Below are 6,669 nucleotides of genomic sequence, written 5' to 3'. Positions count from 1 at the left end.
ACTAACACACACAAAAGGGGAGAGAAAAGAACAGAAAACGCAGCTTCTGTCTCCGGTGTTGACTTTCCCTTACTGCATGGCTACTGGAGAAAAATGGCACAGCACAGTGTCTCATGAACTACTCAGGATCTAGCAGACTTTTACCAGTATCAGGCAGTTTAAAGCTTTGCCTTTAGCTATCTGTATGATCACAGGCTCACAGCTGTATTGCGAAGGGTGGAGCTGTCTTGGCTGATTAAGATAGGCAATGTTATTAGACAGAGGCAAAAGAGAGAGAGGAAAGAAGAAGTGTGCGGGGGTGGGGGGAGAAGGAAAAAGGACATGTGTGGGAGGGAGTATGACAGCAAGAACCAAAGTCTCATATTCCAGGTAGTGTTTGGGATCTGGATGAAGTCATGGTCTAAGGTCTGAGGCATTTTTCTGCAGCCATATTAGGAGAGCAGCAGCCATGAGCCAAGAAGCAGAAAATCACATCCTCACATTCCATCTAAATTACAGTAAAACAATGCAACATTGGGCTGTTAAGAAAGCCATCCTGTCCTAACAGCACCCACCATCATCAGATAAAGAAACAGATCTTAAGATGTTTAAAGAAAACGTTGTTAGACAGCATTCTCTCTGGCAAGGAATCATTTAGCAGTTATAGCTGTGAAATCTCTACTTCTTTATTGTTTTGCCTTTATAGTCCCTGCTTCTCTATTGTTTATCTGTATGGTTTCTATCTGATTCTTCGATTGTTTCTGTTTGTTACATAACCAATTTTGCAAGGTGTAAATCAACTAAGATGGTGGGGTATGTTTGGGTAAAGAATTGTTTTGCAATATGTTAGGATTGGTCAAAGAATTATTTTGTAATACTTTAGTAAAATGATTGGTTAAGGTACAGCTAAGCAGGACTCCAGTTTCACTGTCTAAACTAGGGTCCCAAAGGAAGTTCTTTGGAACCAACTCCAGGACACAGCCCAAGATCAGAATTGCCAGACCTTAGCAACCTGCCAACTACATCGTGAGAAGCTGGATTCCACAGATGACCTGATCCTGACTGGCCAGCAGGAAAAGTTTGTCTGCCTTATTGAGAGTGGTGAGCACTGTATGCTTAGAGTGTGTATTTTGTTTTGGTGATTGTTAATAAATAGGTTAGGGATATTACTGTGTAAGGCTCTTTCACTGGTAAGAGACCCCGCAAACCCGCAGAATGTAAGATTACACCTTGAGCCCACGGAAGGGTAAAGGTGGGTACCCTAGAATGTGCAGGGAACAGTGGAGGTGGCGATGTCATGTGGTTCCTGCTTTCTGGCCTAGTCTGACCAGAGCAGGGAGAGAAAGACCCAACAGTGTCACAATAGACAAAGACCCAACAGGGTCCCAGGTGACAATGTGGCTGGCAGATATGATGATGAAACTCATTCCTTCCAGTTCACCTGTCCCTCTTCTTCCCCCAAACAGCCAACATCCAAGAAGGGAGGGCAACTGCACACCATTAATGTTACCAATCAAAACAATTATAAATATTTCCTGCCATTATTAGGCTCCTTTAGCTTATTGTCATGCCTACCTAGGACTTTACCAGGAGCCTTGGAGACCCCTTAGGACAGCTCCTTTATCCTAAACAATCCAGTCTGGGCCAACTATTTCCCTTCAACTTTTGCTAACTTTCATAAACAATTTTACGTTACAGGCCGAGCTAAACTTGTGTTACCTTGAACAACTTAGAGTACAGGCCTCTGCACAACAGGGCCCTGCTGCGTCTCAGAGCATCTGGTCTTCTGGACATACCATCCACTAGAGAAACCACCTGCTGCTCTAGCAAACAGGCTAGACGGAGGAAAAAAACAAAACAAAAACACCAAACACTGCAGAAACACTGCCCTGGCCTAAACCAAGCAGCACCTACATAGTTTAGGCCAGCAGTCCCTAAACTCTGGAGGGTCGCACACCCCGCCTACCCCTGTCCACACAACCCTGGCCCCCCTGAGCTGAGGCCAGGAGTGGGGGATGTGGCTCAGGGGTTGGGAGGGGAACGTGGACAGGGTAATGGGGCCAAAGCTGGGGCCGCAGCTTCAAGTGGGTCTGGGGTTAATGCTGCGGCCATGTGTCTCAACTGGCGGTGGGGGCAGAGCCACAGCTGGGCTGCAGTGGGGGCTAGCAGCTGGCCCCATGGCCAGGTGTGACTCCACTCCTGGCCTTGCCCCCAGCCTCAGCCCTGGACTGAGAACAGAGCTGTAGCCAGGTGTGTGCATGACTGAGAGTCGCTGATGTGGCAGTGAGCCCGACTGGAGCAGAGCTGGGGGTGGGGAGGGCTGGATGGCACTCCCTCCCTGCCCCATGGAGGCTGGCCAGGCCCTTCCGTGCCCCCTGAATGGTCCTCCATGCCCCCCCAGGGGGGCACACCCCACACTTTGGGGACCTCTGATTTAGGCCATGTATTTGTGCTGGTTGCAGGTACCAGCTGCACAACCATCACCTGAGTCAAACCTCTAGCACAACTGAAACGGTGGGACTAGCATCTTATGCAGATACCAGCAGCACTGTCCCTCCCCAAGCTAAACCTGTCACTGACAATACCAGGCAATTATGCTGCCATAGTAGCTGACAGAAGCCTTTTTTTCTTGCAGTATTATTGTTCTCTCTCATGCTCTTCCTAAGTCCCAGTCTGAAGAGCTCAGAGCTCACAGCCACTCCCTTGGCTGTCAGGGGGACCCTTAGGGTATGTCTACACTACCAGCCGGATTGGCAGGTAGCAAATCGGTTCAGCGGGGAATTGATATAACGCATCTCATCTAGACACGATATATCGATCTCCGAACGCACTCCTGTTGACTCCAAACTCCACCAGGGCGAGCGGTGGTAGCGGAGTCGACAGGGGGAGGATGGTAGGTAACTCGATCTAAGATACGCAACTTCAGCTACGTGAATAACATAGCTGAAGTCACGTATCTTAGATCGATCCCCTCCCCTAGTGTAGACCAGCCCTTAGAGTATGTTTATGCTGCAATGGGAGGTGTAATTGTAGCACAGAAAGACAAACCTGTCACACTGTCTGGAGTGGCTCACGACTGTGAGCATCTACCCCAGAGCAGACTGTGAAACAAACAACTGGTGGTGTGTTCTATAATTAGATGTTACCAGCCCAGTAACATGTGAACTCCTGGATCACTATAAACAGTCTTACCATGGAGTCACAGACAGACTGGAGAGCCTAAGAGGACTTAGTGTTAAATGGTCACCTACACCAAAGATCACACCATATTCAGGTTACTTCCAGCTCCAAGCAGCAGTCATATACCTCAGATCAATTTGTATCTCAGATCTCACACCAAAAGACAATGCCTGTAGCCAATCCTGTAATAAACTAACTAAAGGTTCATTACTTACCTACATTAGTACATCTTACTACATTAGTATGTTTTGTTTTATTTGCAACATCTACTCAGTATTGTTAACTACGTCCCATTGACCATGAAGGTGGGAGTGCTGGATGCCGGGACAGTAGCTTCTTGGAACCCAGAACTGAAGCAGCTTGAGTGCTGCTAGCTCTAGCACTGGTGAGAATCCAGGGGAGTGCTGACTCTGATCATCAGGAAGCGTGAGTGCAGTCTACCATGCTTAGCCAGAGGATCTGGTAGACAGGACAGTGAATCCTGTGCAGGCTTGAGCAGCTGGCTCAGCCCTGCTGACCCATTCAGTTATGAATTGTTGGAGGACAGTGAGTCCTGCAGGCTTAGACCGGACAACCTGGTGGGTCTTTTGGTATTGGAAAAGACAGTATTTCTTGGGAAGCTCATTCTGGATGATCCGGTGAGCTGTGATTAAGTAGGCGCCAGCTCTGATATTTTGGTGGATGACTTAAGGAAAACAGGCACCAGCCCAAGATGTTGTGGTGGTCCTGCAAGAGCTGGGAAGCTCTGAGCACGCTCCAGTTCAGACAATTGGATGCTGCTGATTGCTGACTCTGACAGTCAGTAGCGAGTGGGTCTCCCACTAAGGCACTTGGGCAGGCTGCAGTAATGCAGACTAGTTCAAAAATGAGATAGAAAACAGAGCAGCTGGTTGGACACTAGAGTTAAATAAAAATGCTTTTGGATATTGTGTAAATCGTTTCAGGAAATGTAAAAACCCATGGTCAAAGGGTTTATTTACCGGGGTAGATGTGTATGACACTCGATGTAAAAAATGGGAAGTCTGTGTAGTAGCTAAGCCTAGCCTGAGCCGCAAGAGTGGAAGAGAGGGTTAATTTATGGTTTAGCAATAGCAGGCAATGAATTAAGCAGGCACTGTAGGGAGCAAGGGCAGGAGAACTCCCAGTTAAAAGATCTGTTAGCAGGAAGAGATCTGGAAATGGAAAAGCAGGTGTGACAAAGTTCCTCCTCTACCTTGGGGGGTCCTGCGCTTATTGGTGGATTTGCTCATCTCAGTGATCTTCCCCTCTGGTGGAACCCACAGTCTGGATCAACTCCTCCTGTGTCTGATCAGGAGTTGGGAGATTTAGGGGGGAACCCAGGCCCACCCTCTACTCCAGGTTCCAGCCCAGGGCCCTGTGGATCACAGCTGTCTATAGTGCCTCCTGTAACAGCTGCATGACAGCTACATCTCCCTGGGCTACTTCCCCATGGCCTCCTCCAAACACCTTCTTTATCCTCACCACAGGACCTTCCTCCTGGTGTCTGATAATGCTTGTCCTCAGTCCTCCAGCAGTACACTCCCAGCTCCTCACACACGCTCCTTCTCCTCTGGCTTCTCCCTCCTGACTAGAGTGAGCTCCTTTTTAAACCCAGGTGCCCTGGTTAGCCTGCCTTGATTGGCTGCAGGTTTCTAATTAAAATCGCTATCTCCACTGCCTTCTAGAAAGATCTTAATTGGCCCCAGGTCCCTTGATTAACCTGGAGCAACTGCCATTTGGTTACCAGGGATTTGTTTAGCTTGGGGCTAACATACCTGTTCCTCAGTACTTTACTGTAGCATCTGGCCTTGCCCCATCACACAGGGTAGTAACACGGATGGGTTAACAGCTCAGAATCTGAGCTATGTGACTCAATCAGTAAACTGGAGCTGCAACTTCAAGAGCTAAGTGCCTCCCAAACAAAAGAGAGAGAGAACTATGTATTAGCACCAAAGAACAAAGAATTGCAAGAAGCATTCCAAGAACTGGTGAAGGGAGTTAAAGAGCAGACAAGGCAGTCACACTGCCTATAATAGCAAGATTAATAGACTGCAAGAGAAACTAAAACAAACTCAAGGGATGCTAGCAGCAGTGAGTTTGGACCCACTGAGAGGTTAGGAGTCTGGGACAGACTCGGAAGATACAGAAGAAGCAGCAGCAAGTGATCAAGGGTCCACAAAGGAAGCAGCAGTAAGATGCCAGCCTTCAGCTTTCTTAATAGCAGAAGCTGAAGAAATCAAGTAGAGGAGAGGACTTCTTATGGCGCCGATCACAACCACAGTTGTAAATTGTGGATCATCTTGTCCAGCAGAGACCAGATACGAAATTAAGTTGTATGCACCAGAACAGGCTAAAGCCCCAGGAAAGGCTCTGTGGCCATTAAATCATGAAACCTCCCTTGACTGGCTCTCCAGAGTCAGTACTTTATCTGGAATAAGAAAAGGAGATTCAGCTGCACTCTTAAGGGAGTGCGTGAGCAGGGATGAATATAATGCCTTACCCTGGGACATCCAAATGGCTAATACAGAAAATGTCATGAAGATGTGTGAAAGAGAATACACATTATTATTATTCCCACGGTAATATCATTGGTAATTTCTACTCAGAGAGACAAAGGATGGGTGAGCATCCAGAAAAATATTTAAATAGAGAAAAACTCCTCTACTGGCTTGCAGGAGCTATGTCCTGTAATACCCCTGAACTGAAAGAGACTTTATTACAAGGGTTGCTGCTTACCTTAAAGGTAACCATTGGAGCAGTGGATCCTAACACCATTGCACTGAAAGACCTAGAAGATAAGCTGTGGGAAGCTTCTGAGATCCAATGTGAAGACTTCCCATCACACTGGCAAAAGCAAAAATGATAGCTGGGGTCAAAGAGGTTAACAGAAAGTACAGAAAAGGAAAGACGTTCAGCAGCAGCAATCAGCAGAAAGGACAGATGACTCTCACTCCAGCAAGCCAGAAAGAGGAATAAATCATCAGCATGCAACCGAGGCTGTCTTTTAGAGTCATGCTCTGGAGATGATTGGTTAGGCACGAGCCAAAGGGCAAAAGAGACAGCCTACTGACCAAGGAGCTTCTTAAAAGGTTAGCTAAATATGAAGATGGCAAGGAAAGAGCAAACTCCTGTATGGAGCAGCGAGTGGACAATGGTCTTAACTTAATGTGACAGAGCCAAGCTCCCCTTCCTTCCCCAACAGTGGCACCAATATCTAGTGAACAGTGGGGAAGACCAGTAGTGAAAGCTATGATGAGGGGAAAGAGAGTTTAGTCAATTTCAGCAGAAGATGCTAATTGATTTGGGTGACACCATATCTACTTACTCTAAAGCCTAGTCCAAGGTAAAACAATTGCCCATAAAATAAATGAAAATCCTTGAAGGATTCAATGGAACAGAGAGGCTTGTACCATTTTTGAGAACCAATTACTTGTGCTATTGACAAGATTGCCACAAAAGCAACATTTGGCCTACTGGATGGAAATGAAATATTGGGAATTTATATCGTAT

Source organism: Gopherus flavomarginatus, chromosome 1 (genome assembly GCF_025201925.1).
Source record: "Gopherus flavomarginatus isolate rGopFla2 chromosome 1, rGopFla2.mat.asm, whole genome shotgun sequence".
Lineage (NCBI taxonomy): Eukaryota > Metazoa > Chordata > Testudines > Testudinidae > Gopherus > Gopherus flavomarginatus.
The sequence above is the reverse complement of the archived record's forward strand: the minus strand, read 5'-3'. Positions refer to the sequence as shown.